Raw genomic sequence first — 18,709 nt, 5'->3', positions numbered from 1 at the left:
CCCGGTTACAAATCACACAGATGTGAACATGATGGGAGAAAGACAAATTACAGCGGGTTTACCGATTTTCAAATCTCAAAAGTAAGTTAGGCATATACAAATCTAAGTAAAAAAACTTGACAGAGGAAATCGTATGAAATAAAATAAGAGAGAAACAGGTTGCGTTGACAGGGTAAGCATTACTATCATATGCATACAAAACACGCCACGAGCGTAGACACTCAGTTAAAATGTCACAATGGTGTAAGGACACAATAAAAAAAATGACCGATCAGACGACCATGCTTGATTCTGATAATTGAAAATAAAAAATGAATTACGACACAGACATATCCTATGAGTCAACTAATTTTTGATGGGCCCCGTAACATAATGTATAGTCAGTTTCAGTCATTGTCCCACAAAGCTCTATTTGAGCATTTTTTGTGTCTGGAGCACACCCCAGTTAATGATGCACGTATATTGTGAACATGCACTATCATAGTATATTAATTGAGATATGCAAACGCCAAGCAATGGGACAGTGGGTATGCTACTGCTGAAAAATGGGAAATTGATGATGGAAAGCTGAAATCATCAAGTTTGTAATAGATTCGAGTTTAAAGTGGTCCATCTGTGTCAATGTCTAATAATAGATCAAGATATGAAGCAGACCTTTTACTTTATGAAGTATCCTTAATATCAAGTTTATGTGCATCTATAAGGTGCAAGCACTCACTGAAATGTTTGTTATTGAGTGACTGGAAATTACAAATGGCATTGAAACCTTAAACATCCTCATAGGTGGTGCCAAAATCTAAATTACGGTAGTCAATGCCTGGAGTTGATAAACCTTGGTATTTCAAATACTTCATATTTATAAACAGTAAATTCAAAGACTTTAAACGTATCAATATTCGTGTCAACAAATATATAGGAGTAATGATTACAGTTTTAAAGGGTTATTAAGAAATATTGTTATGATTTGTCTTTACGGGATAATTTTCATTCTATTTATGCAAATATTGAAATTTTATAATTTGTTTTTAGACGTAAAATGATTGCCAATGAAACAGCTATCCACCAGAGACCAATTAACGTTGATTTTAGCATCTATAGCCACATATTTTTATTCCTATTTTAGAGAAGAAATATCTAAAGAAGATTTGTTAAGGAATGAATGTGGTTTAATATGAAATAGATAGCCTAATTTTCAGGCGACGAAACATTTAAGCACATGCACATGACTTCACATTTAAAATTTTGAATAATAAAGAGGATTTTGACGTTACATCTGGTATTATCTGTAACTATTTTGTATATCATTTTCAGTTGACTCGGAGTTCTGACGATTTTCAAGAATCAAATCCCCAAGCAGAAACCAGTAGTAAAAACCAAGTATTTTCAACAAAGGTACCAGGCTTTTACAGACTATTTAGTGCATAAAATAATTGTTTTAATATTTCAATACAAAATATTCTGATCCCCAATTTGAAGAAAAAAAATATTGGGGTCAAGCAGATGACAAAAAAAAATATTTTGAATCCAGATTTACCCATACCTTATAGCGTTAAATTTTGAAAAAATAATTTGATTGATAGTGTCGAAAAACTAAAAAAAATGTTCGCGCTTTGCGCAAAAAACCGTAAATATGGTTCAAATCCTTGGTCAACCCATTATAAAAGTCATTATCCATTAAAGACGATTTTTTTTCCAATTTTGTACATTTTCTTATTATCTTGAAAACCATAATAGGTGAAGAGAAACGTTTTAAGGAAAAATTATCAGCAGAACATGATCACATTTATCAATATAGCCGAAATCGTCCGTCAACTCTTTTACATTAGTTATTGACCTTAAATGACGAACTTTACATTTTGTTCATATATGCCTATTATCGTGAAAACCATTTTCGACACAGAAAAACTTTAAGCAAAAACTTCAAGTACTACAAGATCTACAACTAAGTTAATATTGGCTAAAGTTGCTCTCCGTCATTTGTTGGGTGGTCTCTGGTGGGTAGCTGACACGTTAGCATTCCTATTGCATATAAAATGGCAAAATATAACAAGTTTACCAGTTTTTTGCACAGGAATATTACCCATATGTTGAAGTTGTGCACCTGCTATCATGGAATTGTTTAAAAAAAATTTCCCCATTTTTCTAGACTTGGGAACTAAGTAAATTTTTAGCAAAATTTATGAAAGAGGGCACAAGTTTTGTGTAATCAACTCCTCCTACAGTTTTCAACCCAGATCCCTGACACTTTTCAGGAAGATTGTACATTCGTTAAAGTTGTGCATCTGCTTTGTGGAATTGTTAAAGGATTTTTTAACGTTTTTCCAGACAATAGAACTTAGTCATTTTCAGCTAAATTTATTCACAAATATTGCAACCCAGCCATTTTAGTCTTTGACCTATTGTTGCCTTTTATCTTAGAAACTATAATAGATAGATAGAAATTAATGAAGGTAAAAATAATAAGAGAGACAATATTTACGAATAGGTCAATCATAGTCAAAATTCTATGTAGATTATTTATAGGAGCTATTGCCCGTAAGGATGACGATTTTTACCCTTCTTTCCCATATTGGCCACATATTTTTTGTCAACAATAGTATGATCAGCAAACCAAGATCTACAAATAGGTCAACAAAGCTGAAATTGTCAGTCCAACTCTTGTAGGAGTCTAGCTCTTGATGATGATTTTTACCATCATTCAAGTTAAAATTATAGCCTGGTATCCTTGATGAGTTTTTACCAATTTTTGTCTTTACGCAAACACTAAAGTAGATTGAGAGAAACGGTAAACAGAAAAATTATCAACATTACAAGATCAACAAAAAATGAATCCAGTCAATGTTGCAAATGAAGATTAATATAAATCCGGGTGAGCAACACAGGCTCTATAGAAACTAAAGTTTCAAGACTGACAACCATGTCTGAAAGTACAATGCAAAAAGTCCAATACCTCTTATTCAGTTATCAAGTTATTGTTTCATTTACGAGAGGAACATATTTTGTAGGTGTGTTGCAATGTCCAAAGTTGTATGGAAACATCAAATGTATCTGAAGAGTTAACCACAACAGGCAGTTCGACAAGGGTATGTTATGCCGCAATTTGGTCATGAGTTAAGGTTATTATGGGTTGTCAATTAACTGATCATGCTTAATTTCGTAGTGTGCATCTTAAGGATTAAGCAACATAAAAAAAACCTCACACACATAAACTTTGGTAGTGACATTTTTTTATGTTTGAGAATAGCATGAAAAACATTTAAAACCTCACACATAGCAAACATAGAAACTTGGCTTGTGACATGTTTTTATGTTTTAAAAAAGCGGAAAATATAGTGGAAAATGAATTAAGAGCTAAGTTTTAAAATTTAATTCATATTTTTTTTTCGTTTGTTTCATGTACCCATTGTCTCTATGAGTTATCAAATCCAAAAAATATTGTTTTAAAATTCCTTCTTTCCCGGGAAGAAAAATAAGTTAAATCTAACTATTAAAATTTAACATTATTTTATTTTATGTGTTTAAATGTGAAAAAGTATAATCAATGACTTTTAAATTTTTCATTTTTCAAATATTAAGCTTTCTAACTATGTGTGTTGATGAAAAATTATTTATGATATGCAACTTTAGTATGGTATGTTATTGCATCAACATTTATGCATTTTGTTGCAAATAGTTTACTCCAGTAAGTTTCAAATTTTTCAAATCTTTGATTTTCTGATAATTATAAAGATGTGGCATGATTGCCACTTAGACAACTATCCCTTAATACCAAAGTACAAATAGTAGATCAGTTACAGGTAATTAAGCTCATTAAATAAAAAAGATACAGGTAATTTAAATGGTTGTATTGGTTTATTATTGCATTAATTGATATGCTTTATCTCGATCAAACATGATTAAAGGGCAGATAATCAAATTGTCAGGGCGGGGGTGTCCTGTTGCGAGCTAACTTATAATTCTTGTTTGGTATGATAACATCTTCGTTACAAGTCCTATATACGACAATGCTACTTTTTCTGATATTTCTGATATAAAAGTTGAATTGTTGAAGGATATTTTGTGTATTATATAACCATTCAGGAACGTAAAAATGATGAGCTAGAGTTTCAATAATGAGGATAAGTGTGCTGTATATTTGCCAGCTGGTTTGAAGAAGACCAAGTTTAAAAAAATCAGTTACTAAATACTCAAACTTTATCTAGTATTTTTTGTTCTGTACATATTTTACATCACTTTATGTTATGCATTTGATTTAATTTTCAGTTTTCTAAGGAGGAGATCAATTTTGCAAAGATGGGAATGATTGTCATGGGGTTGTCAGTGGCAAAGAATTAAAAAAACAGACATAACCATTGGAGATGATGTTGAACGTATACGTCTTACAAGAAATGAACTACAACACTCAAGGAACTTTACACTCGATGATACACGTTTTAATGAGTTAAACAATATAATACTTGATCTTGTTAACAGATTTAATCACCAAAAAAAACCAGCAAGGCTGTATACAGATCACCTTAACGAAATTTTATCCAAAACAGTATCTGCAAATGAAGTGAAAATTCTTCAGTATCAGATTAAAAATGAAATGAAATCAGGTAATCTTACTTTAATTTGATAAACTTTTATAATATTGAAAGATTATCCAGTGTTTGTGAATAATAATTTTAAACTTTGAACTGTCTTTTCACCTGTTTGAGTATGTTTGTGCTTCTCTGACTATTGACTTTTACACTATTTTCCATTTAAAGAAATAAGCTATTATTAAAAAAATCTTTCATTGCGAAGAATTTTGCAAGATAAGACCTCTTTTTACCTGCTTCACAGAAGGCGGAAGCAGGTCTAGTAACCGCTCGACTCCGTCTGTTTGTAAGTCTATGAAAAGGAAGGAGTTAATTTGTGATGTGCAGCTTGGGAATGTTGAGTTGTAGCGAGTTCGCAATTTTTACATATGCCGTACAGCCATTTCCTGTTTGCCGATAGTTTGAAATTTTACAACACTCATTGTACAAGGGAATTTTTCGTCAAGGTTTTCTTGACTTCTATGAAAGGGATTGATTTAATATTTGGTCTGCAGCTTGATAATGTTGAGTTGTAGCGAGTAAGCAATTGTAATATCTGCAATGTATTCAATTTCTGTTTGCCAGTACTGAAGTAGACGGCGTAGAGATTTTCTGCTTTGTTTTTTAATTTTTATAAGACGGTTTGTGAGTTTGAAACCTGCTTATGGCAGTTGGGTTCTTTTCCAATCTTAAATTGACTAGGATTGTTGGTTATTTGCGTGAACTCTGGTTTCCTCTCTCAAATCAAAACTGGATGCCGCCATAAAGCCAATAGTACTAGATGTGGTGTTAAGGAGTTCGCTTTTCTTGTTTTTGAGATTTTGTCAGATATTCAGAATCCTCTGGCTTTTATCCATGTGGTGCAGTTTAAGCATTTTGTCTGCTAACTCCTACTTTTTCTTTTCATAATTTTAGCCCATATCGTTTAATAACCCATTTTTTTAAAATCTTATAAAGTCCTTGTTATTTTTTCATAGTTTGTAAAAGAAAAAAGGTACCAAAGTTAAATGTATGAAAAATCTAGAGAGGATCATTTCCCTTCAAAGGCTTATATCTCAACCACAAGGACATTGACCCTGCATACTTTTCTTCTTTTCGAGTTCCTTTATCTGTATACTATTAATTGATAACAATATTTATTATTTTGAAATAATGTAGCGAACATCAATTGTTATTAGTTGTTTGATAGTCATGCTGGTGTTTATGAGATATATCAATCGTTTAAATGGTTCACATGCAGTGATATTTTTTATTTTATTTTTAGAAATGGCTGTTGAAGTTGAAATTGAACAACAAATAAATGTTTCACCACAATAGAACAGATTTGTAGAGGATTGATCCAATCTCAATAGATGAAAATCAACTTGTAAACAGCATTGACCAATTTTTTAAATTGTGCTCCGAAATGTGAATATTAAGCCCAAATTTAATAAACTGACATATTTTCAAATGTGGTATTATAGTTCAGGTAGTCATCCTATTGATAGTGTAATCCAAGTAGAATTATTGGAACGAAATTAAATGTTTTGATCTGAAAAGGAAATTGAAATATCAGGCCAAAACTGAAAATTTTAAATGAAGGTCAGACATTTGAACAATTATTGAAATATTGGACACCTTCAGCTTTTTTTATAACACAAAAAACATGTATTATAAACTATAATGCAAATATTGCCATAACTGTAATTTTAATAATTAATGTGTACATGAAAAGAATATGTTTAACTAAATTTGATAATGTGCTGTAATCTGCAATTTACGAAAAATGTGTACATGAAAAGAATATGTTTAACTAAATTTGATAATGTGCTATAATCTGCAATTTACGAAATTGTAAAAGGCAATTAGAGTGAAACAAAAGACCTAACTGAAAAGAACTAGTAGAGCAAAAATTTCAGTATGTCTTTGATTAAAAGACAAACTTGAAAGTAACAATCATTGTATAGAATTAAATACTCTGCAAAAGAGAGGCGAACGATACCAAAGGGATAATCGAACTCATAAGTCGAAAAGAAACTGACAATGCTATGCCAAAATACGAAAAACGACCAAAAGACAAACTACAGTATACAAATCACAACATAGAAATCTAAAGACTGAGCAAAATGAACCACACCAAAAACCGGGGGTGATCTCAGGAGCACTGGAAGGGTAAACATATCACATGTGGCACCTGTCGTGTTGATCATGTACGTACAAACCCATTGATAAGTCAGATTCAGTATGTCACATTCGAGGAAAAGAGGACGGATTGAGGTTACGACATTTGGGACATCTCTGTCGTCATTTGTGAAACAGACTTGTGATGACGTAGTTAGATTAGATCAATTAAAACATAACTAAATATGTATTGCAATGTAGTAATGAGCAGTTACAGTCCTACATCTTGTTGATGCATATATTTTGGCACAAGGTCATGTTTTTTTCTCAGGCAGCATATGACGACTGGTCTGTAATTTTACCAATTTTGTCCTATTCTAGATTATGACATAGCAGGAGATTCTCACCCTTTCGACGCAGTCGTTTTTCGCTCCTTCTGGAGATCATGTACAAAAAATGTAATTCCCACAGTTTTTTCCCTAGATTTGTCGATTTACGATATTTGAACATCGGTAAACTACTGTCATCTTATATTCACACTTCATTTTTTAAATCTATTGGCTATGTACTGACTATACATGTACTGATTTAAGGAAAACAACAATTTGTGGCATTTGTTTTTTTTTTTTATCCCAGTTTAAATAACGTTGTATTAAAAGAGAGGTCTGAAGAAGCATCATAACCAATTATTTACTTACAAACATTCGTACGTAAAATATTATTATGGTGGGGGATTGAACGTATGTTTGACTTCTTTTGAACTGAACTTAACTGTGCGTATTGCTGTGTGTTTGTTTATTCCTCATTGGCTAGAGGTATAGGGGAGGGTTGAGATCTCACAAAACATGTTTAACCTGCCGCATTTTTGCGCCTGTCACAAGTCAGGAACCTCTGGCCTTTGATAGCCTTATATCTTTTTTAAGTTTTGGTTCATTTACATGTTTCGGAGTTTAGTGTGACGTCCATTTTCGCTGAACTAGTATACATTATTGTTTAGGGGGCAGCTGAAGCCCGCCTCCGGGTGCGGAATTTCCTCGCTGTGTTGAAGACCCATTGATGGCCTTGGGTCGTTTTCTTCTCTTTGGTCGGGTTGTTGTCTCTTTTACGCATTCCCCGATTCCGTTTCCAATCTTATTATTATTAGTTAAGGTTGAGGTTTTTTGTCTTGTAAATGGGAGATAACCGAATTAAAAACACGTTCCACAGTCATTCCGACTGTATGGTTGCATACATTTTTGGGGCCCTTTATAGCTTACTGTTCGGTGTGAGCCAAAGCTCCGTGTTGAAGACCGTACTTTGACCTATAATGGTTTACTTTTTTAAATTTTTACTTGGATGGAGAGTTGTCTCATTGGCACTCATACCACATCTTCGTAGATCTATTTACATACGTATGCATGGAACGGTTAGATAAGATTTTTCGGGTCAAAAGGAAATAACTCTTGCCAATGTGTAACAAGACTGATACTTCTGCCAGATACAACCTTTATGTCGCTTCTGTGGACGTCTTTGATACATGTAAGACTAAGCATGAATAATTTATAATCGTCACTGTCCCTTTTTAAATCAAGCAACCATTTTTTTCTAAACAAAATTGGAGACTAATTATAAATAAAGGCAACAGTAGTATACCGCTGTTCAAAAGTCATCAATCGATTAAGAGAAAACAAATCCGGGTTACAAACTAAAACCGAGGGAAACACATTAACTATAGGAGGATAACAACGGAACAACAGAAACACTGAACTGCAACAAAAACAAACGTCAACATACATAGAAACGGACTATTTGATAACAACGGCCATACTCCTGACTTGGTACAGGACATTTTAAGAAAAAAGGGTGGGTTGAACCTGGTTTTATGGCTAGCCAAACCTCCCGCTTATATGGCAATGTTATAAAATATCGCTAAAATGACAACACTACGTGTCAGGAATACAGTACAAATAAACGCAAGAACAATCAGCACAGAGAAATGCATAAATAAATAATATAATAGTACATTACAACATGTAAACCGCAGAACAACAACCGAAATCTCCCATTAACGACAGCACAGGACACCACAAGCTGCTCGTCACATGAATGGATCAACGCCACAAAAAGTGACGTATTTTTGTGACGTATATATAATCTTGAAATTCATACAATTATATGGAACAAGATCCAAAAATTCACAATTATTTCCACAATACTAGTTGAAAAAATTATCATGATTATGACGGTCTTGAAAGGCTATTTTAAATTAATGCTGTGACGACGTCATAATAATTTGGACTAAAACAATACTTTATCCATGGAAAATGGAAATTAACTCAACTATTATTGACAAATAAGACATATGTGAAATGTACCGAAAATACAGAATTCAAACCACAAACGATAAGACATAACACATTATCGAACCGTACTTACAAAAGAAACATCATAACTAAATACATGAATGTCGGATGTATAAATACCGAGACACGTCGTATAGCAATGCGAATTCACACTCGGCAAAACAGTCATATTCGGGAATAGGTCACGTTCGGTACTTAGCAGACAGACGACGTAGATGGTAAACTACAATCTAATAAAGGCAACAGTAGTATGCCGCTGATCAAAAGTCATAAATCGATTAAGAGAAAACAAATCCGGGTTGCAAACTAAAACCGAGGGAAGACTTGGTAAAAATGTCGTTAGTTAGTTTAGACACAGACACATCGTCAAACAATTCGTGATGGTGTCCATAAAATTTACGGAGTGTCATTTTTAATCTTTCCTCATAACTCTGTTGGAGCAGTTTCTGCGTAAGGAGCACAATCCTGTATATGAAGTCCGTATAGTGTGAACATGCACGAGCATAACGTATAATTGATATATGTTAACACCATACGACGGAGCAGAGGGTATGTTACTGCTGAGAATTGGGAAATTGATAATTGGGAAGTTGAAATCATCCCGTTTGTCATAGATTTTAGTGTGAAGTCGTCCATCTGTGTCAATATTGAGGAAAAGATCAAGGTATGAAACAGTCCTTCTTGTATCAGTAGTATCCTTAATTTCAAGTTTACTGGGATATATGAGATGCAATTGCTGACTGAAATATGGGTTATTCAGTGATAGGACATCATCAATATATCTGAAAGCAAAATTAAAGAATTTCGCAAGGTGCTTTTTCTTTTTGTCTTTTAGAAGGTTCTGAATGAATTCTGCTTCATTCGAGTACAAAAACAAATCGGCCAGAAGGGGTGCACAATTAGTACTCATTGGAATACCGACTGTTGAAATATCAATCCTCAAAACTCAAAAAATATATTGTCGATTAAAAAGTCCAGCATTTTGATAATATCATCTTTAGTGTATTTTCTGATAGAATCAGTGTGGTTCTTCACAAAATAAGAATTATTATAACCCAAAACAAGAAATGTATATCTACGATTCCCATTTTTATAGAAAAAAGCTCTGTTTAATGAGATGGTGAAGTCGATCCTTCAATTAAGCATGGGGAGTAGAAGTGTAAATCGTAGAAAATTCAAAGGTCTTAATGTTGTTGCAAAATTGCAGAGATTGCGATCTAAGATTTAGCAGTAGATCTTTAGAATTTTTGAGGATCCACATCTGATTGACACAACTGGTTGAATATATCTCATCACAATATTTTTGAAGGTCCATCTTTTACTGTAGAAAGAATAGTAGTCAGCACTTTAGAAAGATGTTCAGTCGAACATCTTGATGATCCAGCTATGTATCGTTCTTTATAAGGAGTTAAATTTTGTGAAGTTTTGGTATCCAGTATAATGACGGTAGATTTTCGTCGTTTTCTTTAATGCTAATCCCAATAAAAGACAGATTTGTGATTTTGTAAAATGTCATCCTTTGTAAATGATGTTAAAGAATATGTAAGATTGCCAGTTGTGCTGTTTATTCGACTATCTTTTGTGAGACATTCCAAGTAATGGTTTTTACATACGAAGACAATATTATTGCAGGCTTTATCTGCTGGAACAACGACATATTTGTCATGCAAAGAGGATAAGGCATCCACAACCTCCGGGTTCTTGAATGGGTTAGAAACCCTTGTGCTCGTAGTACATCGTATTTTCTGAATGCGCTTCTGAATGCATGATCAAATAGCTTTAATCCATTCAGACAAAGTGTCCAGTCCGGTTCGTCTGGTTCGCGCTTTATCCATTTTCTAGCATACTCCTCAACTGCATCCATAAGTAACCTGAAGTTCTTTTTCCAATTGATGAGCTGGGGACGTCTATATTTTGGTCCCTTGGCTAACAACTCTCCAAGTTGTTCATTGGCTACGATGCCAAGGTCGCCAGTAATAACATGACCAGCTAGACCATAATTGTATTTTGTCGATGCACATGACCAATCCGGAGGTTTGGATTTCATCTTCGCTAGCCACGGATTACGATCCAGTCAGAGGTGGGGACTGGATCGTAACCCTTGGCTAGCGAAGATGAAAAAAGACACGCTAGAATATATTTTATTTTATTTTTTTAAAGTAGTATCATACGGGGAGATTTTTATGGGACATTTGCAAAATAAAGAAGAAAAATATAAAAGGAGAATGCAAACTCGTAATTCGAATAGACCAATAAAATCATGACAAAAAGCAATAAAGCGACGATAAGACAAACAACAGTCCACAAAACACTTCACAAAAGACCGGCAAGGACTGAGCAACACGAACTCAACCAAAAACCGGTATGTACAATATAAAAATACGTAATAATTATTAAACAGTAAATAATTTTTAGTCAAACCAATTATAAAATATACATGACCCTGTATCAAAAATTAAAAAAAATAAACTGTCTCCTTAACCAATATATTCTATTATCATGATTATGCACTTTAAAATCCAATAACATAAAAAAAATACATATGAATCAAAGGAGATGTTCATAAATGAGACACCATTGGTACAGCCAACATAAATTTTATTATATTTATTGAAAATAATACACTGTTATACCACAATGGGGTTGATGGCATACATGAAAACAAAATAACACATTACATTATACATCACAAAAATAATAAAAAAAGATATGAATTTGTATATTAACAATGGATTTGTACTCTTAAGTCAGACTTATATATTTGCTACTTTATGCTTGATAAAAAGATATTTGACATTTGAATAACAAAGAGAAAAAACAATTTATTACAATACTTTCAAGTTACAATAAAAATATAATCAATCTTAAAATACGTTTACCCTCAATGAAAACTCGCATACACACAATCAAACTAATGCATATTGTTTGGAAAAAGGGTCAGATAGAGGTGTAAACAATATTAAAAGAGACAAATAGGTTTTTGTTCAGGGTATGACTGTTTTTATTTCATGATTCGTCGAACTGAAATGTGTTTATTTTCTGCATTGCTTGCAATAATGCTGCTTTAACCCACAGAAATAGTTTCATGTTTATTGTAAAATAACCTTCATTTTCACGTTCATTTGTATACATATTTACTCATCTATGGCTCTATATCGCAACTAGAAAAGGCAATTTGTTAAATAAACAAAACTTGTATTGGTATTTTGATACATTATTTTAAACAATTTGATAGCTATGGTTGTCTATATGTTACTCTAACTAAACATTATTTTATGTTCTGGGGTTTTCTGTTATTCACCAACAGTATACCTGTGTTTACAAGTCTAGATACGATTTGATCTAAGATCTCGGCATAATAAATACACCCCTGTCTATTGCGGAAAACTGTTGGTTGCCTTTTCTGTGTATTTTGATAATTTTTGTCGTTGGTGTTGCTTTTTGATTAACGTACACATATATTTTCTTTGATACAAAATTATATTGTACTTTTAACTACGGTTGTCTTATTTTTATATATAAAAGTGTCTTGATTTTTTGTTCTTCAACACGAAAATTAAAAAAAAACACCAGTTGCTTTCCGACAAAATTACATTGAAGTTTTTTGCTCATCCATGACAGTTTCAGTGTCATTACAGTTTACTGATTCTGTAGTTTCAGAGTTACATACCGATTCTTGTGTTTTTGCCAAAGAAACAATCGATATGATCGTGTTGTGGACAGTTTCCGGTTTAATGAAGAGATTCCGGATTCCACATCTGAACTCACGACTTAAGCAACACGTAATTAGAAAGTTAGAAGGAATACACATCCAATACAACACATTCAACACTACAATAGCAGTTCTGAGATTATTATAGTCTCCTATATCCACATCAAACATCAACACTAATACATCAATCACTTGTATTATGACTACTGGGACCATATAAAAAAGGGTAACTGCAGTTATAAATATCGTCGCCATAGTCAATCTCCTTTCATTTTTGTCGTTTTGGGACTGACCCTTTGCTTTGGATGTCATCGCTTCACGTTTTGCTGATCGGACGTTTATTGCCTTTATCATCAACAGTTCGCTAACAACTAACACCGTACATGGAATTACCCCGACTATGATTGTTTGTGCTGTCATCAAAAATCCCAAGTATTTGTAAAATGATATTGGCATCCAGTCCGGACGACTATACGTACATGCTTGCATGGTTGTATTTGCGTTGTCTATTGCAGGCACTGTTGTTTCGCCGTATTTGTAATGGAATACATGTACAAGACGTATTGATACTGATGTGAGAAAACATAAGACAATCATAATAAAGACAACTGTCTTTGAACAAAGTTTGTCGGCACTAAATGGATGAGCAACCATGATATATCTCTGCACAGTCATCATAATTGTTATGAAATATGACGTGTACGTGAAGAATTGTGGTATAACTTCCGTTGTGTAGTGGTATATTTTACACCATTCAAATGGCAAGTAATAAAAATATTTCTTGATAGCGAAGAAGTAGACCCAGATGGATGTCGGAGCAATTGGTGATACACTGTCACATACTGCTATAGCGATCAAACATATGTGGGTCTTGGAGGTCATTCCATATCGTATGAAAACGGTTATCATGAGAGCATACATTATAATACTCATCGAAGCCCAAACTGGCATGAAATAGCCGTACAGTATAAACTCAAATCCGTATTTGTAAAATTGGCGAAAATCCACTACAATTGCCTCCGAATCAATAGAGTTGGTTATATTATTACCAGCAGTAAGATTCAATGTTGTTTCTAGGTTAACGGAATTTAAAACTGGATCATCAAATGTTCTATTAAACCCTGTTGCGTTTTCCATATTGGATACATTTTTCAATTTATATTATTGTTATAATAATGTATTTGTATTCCTCAAACTTTGAATGAATAATGTTTAACTCCTGGTATGTATAATGCGCGTTCAATTAATGTACGTTTTTGCTTAAATTTGAACAAAAATTAATTTGATAACCGCATCACATGAGGATGTTATGATTTTGAATGATGAGTCCAGTTACTCTATAATAAAACAAACATTTTTTTTCATTAATAATGCATAAATAAAAAAATTATAAATCACATTTGATATCATTAATAACGTAGATTCTGTTTTAAAATATCGTGATAAATCAAATAAATGCCTATAAGGTATTCTCAGTTTTAATATTTTCCCTTTGAGATCTGTTAATTTTCCTATTTATTTTTTACTATAGAGAAATAATTTTATTGTTTTAATCAGTGTCAGACAATATGATTGAAAGATCTGACAAGAGAAGAACAGAGTGTTTAATATAACATGATGTCAACGTTAATACTATGCAAAATTAAAGAGGTGTGGTATGATTACCAATGAGACAACTGCCCACCAGAGATTAAAAGATGGGCATGTTATAAACAGCTATAGGTCACTGTACGACCGTTAACAAAGCAAAACCAATACCATATATAGTAAACAATAAAAGTCCAGGTATGACAAAATGTGCTGCAATTTATACATGTGTGCTAGATAGAAATACTAGTCTGCACAAGCGCAGGAATAAATGACAATTAGCATATATATAAATTTATATTGAAACTACATATATATTTAATCTATATACTATTTGTTCGTTAAAAACTTTGAAACCGTATTATTTATAGAGCGATATCTAAATTACTTTCAAAAATGCATCATTTTAATTTCACACAATCAATTTTCGTAACCTTACTGAATAATCATATTTTAAAATATTAATAATAATCGGGTCATGTTGCCTTTTTCACCATATAAGTTTTTTTTTATATGTTCTAAAAATAATGATACTCTAGTGAAAGGAGTGATTGTATCAACAATTCATATCTTTGGCTTAAATACATTTTACACAATCTTATTAAAATATAGACCTCTGATTTCGTTATCTTCGTATGTTATCACATAAATATATTATTTAGTTTTTACAAGTAAATAGAAATCGGCACATGAATTGGAAGGCAGGGTAAAATTGGACTCAGTACTATAGATAGCTAGCTAAGGAAGCTACAGTTGTTGTTTGGATACTGCGGCTCAAGTATTAAATATCGATCAGAAACAACAATCCTTATGGGTTTCGTTAATTTAAAAAAAAACAACAGTTCTAAGAGTGTTTATAACATTGAACTGTTAATTAACCATTACCATAATTTTTGATAAAGTAAGTGCTCACAAAAATGTTTAAACATGCAATATTACACTACATATATATATATGTAACTATATTTTCTTTTAATAATGAAGGGGATATACAAATTTATATATACAATGTTTATAAATGTGGACAGATATATTTTTGTATGTCGATGTTTAGCCAATGTTTATTGTCTTTGGTAACTGTAATTTTGGATTTTAAAACAATAAAATATCTTATCTTATCTTATCTTATCTAATCTTATAGTTAAATAAAATAACATTATCAATATTTGAGATACATAAAATCTTTAAAAATCATTTATAAGTCAAAGTGAGAATAAGAATTTGTAAAAAGAAATAAAAAATAGAAATACTAAGCATCCATTTGTAGCAATGAAATCGTATTAAAATAGTAAATGAAATTACTTCTAAAGCCAGTCACAATCTTATGCTACATGAATGTGTAACGGGAGTGTGATTTCCTACAGACTTCGTTGTCTTCCCGTTGCCTACCCTAGTTCTGGGATATTGGACAAAACGTAACTACGTTAGTACACATGAACAAGTTGTTTATTTTAAAGACATATATGGTTGAACACAAGTTTACATACAATAAATATTATATAAGTGGCGGATAGTCTACTTGTATTTATTGACAACATATTTGTAACATATGATGTACATGTTATTCGAAAGAAAGCTAACATTCTTATTCAGTGGAACAACTTTGCTAATTTTCTTGTCGAATTATTTCTTTTATTCGTATGATGCAGACTACATACAGAGGTTTCTTGAAGAATGGTAAAGATGCTAGCATTAACCTTTATGTTCCCCTAACATGCACATGCTGTTATCTTACTGAATTACTGAAGTTTGGTGACAATGTTGAACATATCATTTCCCGTTTGAATTTGAAATAAAGGATACCAAATATACAGATATGTCTACATAATATCTTTATTTGCATTTAGAAATTGACAGACCGGTTGAGAACTAAACTTTACGACAAAAGAGAAGATTTAAATTTTCCGTCCTTATATTGAAACATTCTTTAACGCATGAATATAGAGTATGCCTCCTAGTTGAAACGATATTTCATATTTTTCTTTATAACCTATAATGATAATCCTGATAAAGAATTAATCTTTCCAATGAAGCTGCTGATCCAAAGGTTCTTAATGATGAAATAGTATAGTTATCACTTTAGGTACTAGGGGACATGACAATTTTTCCCTGCCCCTTTTTTATTTTTAAATCTGTTTATATATTTATATCAGTGAACGATGCGGATAGTACACTAACAATTGATAATAAATAGTAAACAAATGTTATTTCTATCATATTTATGTAATTTTAACACACAAAAAAACACGAAAATAATTGAAAACAAGAAAATATTGGTTTTGGAAAAGGGGGAGGGCAAAACAAATGTTTCCGTCCCCAAATACCTGTGATATTGACTGATTCCAATCATGAACATGGAGGTTGCAACATTACTCTTAATTTTACATTATACACTTTCAGAATGTGTAAATTGATTATAAACACATAGACTTTTTTAAAACACCTTTGATTAGTGTTTAGTATGACGATAAATTTTCACTTTTGTTCTCGTACTAGGAACAACAAAATTAATTATTTTGTAAAAATTATTTCCGTACTCCATGTATGCCTTACAAAAAAAATATTTTTATTTACCTGTGTACGTTATTTTATTTGGCGGCATTTTGTCCAAAGTTATGGTTGTCTTTCTGATATTGTTAATCATCTAACCCCCTTGTTTTATTAATTTTGTATTGACATTGTGTCATAGATCAAATTTATTCGTTCAGTGTATGTTCACTTGTTTTTGTTAATATGTCTTTTGATTGAGTTAAGCCATTTCAATTGATATTTTATAGTGTGTCATTCTATGTTGTGATGTTACACTATTGTTTCAGGTAGGGTGAAGGTTGGCGCCTATTAAAACGTTTAAAACCGCTGCATTTGTTTGCACCTGTCCTAAGTCAGGAACCTGATGATCAGTGGTTGTCGTTTGTTGATGTGGTTCATAAGTGTTTCTCGTTTTTTATATAGATTAGACCAATGGTTTTCCTGTTTGAATGGTTTTACACTAGTCATTTTTGGGGCCCTTTATAGCTTGCTGTTCCGTGTGAGCCAGTGCTCCGTATTGAAGGCCGTACTTTGACCTATAATGGTTTACTTTTACAAATTGTGACTTGGATGGAGAGTTGTCTCATTGGCACTCATACCACATCTTCTTATATCTATTAACGAATTAAACTTGGTGTTCCCTATTGAAAGGAGTGAAACACAACCAGAAAAGGAACAGAAGTGTAAATTATTATTAATAAAATAATATACAATATTAGGTCAATGACAACATTTTCGTATGCAGCTTAGCTAGAAGTTAGAAACTGTGGAAGGGCGAGGTTGTACTTAAATTTTAGAATGGTCAAACATAAATCAGGATTTATTTTTTTTTGCATGAAGTAAAAATGAAAACTAAAGTTAATCAAACCATTATAATTATATTTTTATTTCCGATTCTGATGTACGTGCAAAAACTACAAAAATTAGTTTTCAGGACATGTATAGACCCAAGTTGGATTTTAACACATTTGTTCGAGATTTATTCTTTTGGTAAAAATTTTAAACATTGTCTAATAAAACATGAAATTGAAAGATAAACGCAGATAATATAAAGATTCTTACTTAGAAATAATCTTTTTAGTAATAGAATGTGTCCAATGTTTCCACAATACAAACAAAAATATTCAGAAATAACTGAGTGGTTGACAAATATGTTTAGTTAGATTCAAATGTCATGATTCACTATTAAGTAATACTACTCTGGATTCATTATTATCGTACTTGCCTTAGCCTATATTACCCTGTTCAGGTGTTCCCTAAATCTATCATAGATTTGTGTCATTTAAGCAGAACTTAAAAGCGACGTCACAATACCATTGACATTATCATATCAGAGCAGAACTTATCAAGCTAACTTCCAGTAGGACAACCAATAATATATATTTCTAAGGCAGACAATAAAAAAATTGACACATTGTGACTCCCGGCTGATATTATTTATATCAGTGTGCATGATAATCTATACTTTTTCGTGGGATGTTTTATTTTTCGTGGTTTAAGATAGACCATTAGTTTACATGTTTAACACATCAGATATTTTCTTAAAACTGGTAGGCATAATTTTTGTTTAATCCTAAAATCTTAAAGTGCCCACTGTTTTTTCCACATTCAAATGAATCGGTGGAAATGAAAATAAGTGAATCCCCTGTAAATAATTTATTTAAATATTCAGGTAAACATATAGCCCATTTTCAAAGATATACCCTTTACATGGAAATGGTACACAGAATGTATCAACGCCACAAAAAGTGACGTTTTTTTTGTGACGTTTATATTATCACAGGTAAATTTCTGATAGATCTGTTTTATTGTAGACACGTACAAGAATATAAGATTGAGTTTGTAATGGTGTTATTTTATGCATTTTCTAACCATGA

The 18,709-nt window shown here is 32.1% G+C and overlaps 1 protein-coding gene and 1 long non-coding RNA gene across 3 annotated transcripts in view; both read left to right on the top strand.

The window, feature by feature from the left end:
- LOC127734782 (interferon-induced helicase C domain-containing protein 1-like) overlaps nt 1–18,709 on the top strand; it is a 76,473-nt gene that overhangs the window by 19,914 nt on the left and 37,850 nt on the right. The gene's annotated exons all lie outside the window — the stretch shown is intronic.
- On the top strand, nt 1,316–6,016 carry LOC127734799 (uncharacterized). Its single transcript, XR_007997777.1, has 4 exons — nt 1,316–1,392; nt 3,006–3,083; nt 4,264–4,598; nt 5,827–6,016. It is a non-coding gene; the product is annotated as an uncharacterized LOC127734799 (long non-coding RNA).

The sequence above is a fragment of the Mytilus californianus genome, unplaced genomic scaffold (genome assembly GCF_021869535.1).
Source record: "Mytilus californianus isolate M0D057914Y unplaced genomic scaffold, xbMytCali1.0.p SCAF_3, whole genome shotgun sequence".
Classification (NCBI taxonomy): Eukaryota; Metazoa; Mollusca; class Bivalvia; order Mytilida; family Mytilidae; genus Mytilus; species Mytilus californianus.
Note: the sequence above shows the minus strand (reverse complement) of the source record. Positions and strands in the feature narration are given on the sequence as shown.